Raw genomic sequence first — 548 nt, 5'->3', positions numbered from 1 at the left:
CCCGCAGCCTTCACCCGCTGACCTCGACTGGCCCCCGCAGCCATGTCCCGCTGACAGCTAATTGCCACCGCAGCCCTGACCCGCTCACAGGGACTGGCCCCCGCAGCCCTGACCCGCTCACAGGGACTGGCCCCGCAGCTCTGACCCGCTCACAGGGACTGGCCCCCGCAGCCCTGACCCGCTCACAGGGACTGGCCCCGTAGCCCTGACCCGCTCACCGGGACTGCCTCCCGCAGCCTTGACCCGCTCACAGGGACTGGCCCCCGAAGCCCTTACCCGCTCACAGGGACTGGCCCCCGCAGCCCTGTCCCGCTGACAGCTAATTGCCACCGCAGCCATCACCCGCTCACAGGGACTGTCCCCCGCAGCCCTAACCCGCTCACAGGGACTGTCCCCCGCAGCCCTGACCCGCTGACACGGATCTGGCCCCCGCAGCCCTGACCCGCTCACAGGGACTGTCCCCCGCAGCCCTGACCCGCTCACAGGGACTGGCCCCCGCAGCCCTGACCCGCTCACAGGTACTTGCCCCCGCAGCCCCGTCCCGCTGA

Source organism: Stegostoma tigrinum, unplaced genomic scaffold (assembly GCF_030684315.1).
Source record: "Stegostoma tigrinum isolate sSteTig4 unplaced genomic scaffold, sSteTig4.hap1 scaffold_185, whole genome shotgun sequence".
In the NCBI taxonomy this organism is placed as follows: domain Eukaryota; kingdom Metazoa; phylum Chordata; class Chondrichthyes; order Orectolobiformes; family Stegostomatidae; genus Stegostoma; species Stegostoma tigrinum.
The sequence above is the reverse complement of the archived record's forward strand: the minus strand, read 5'-3'. Positions refer to the sequence as shown.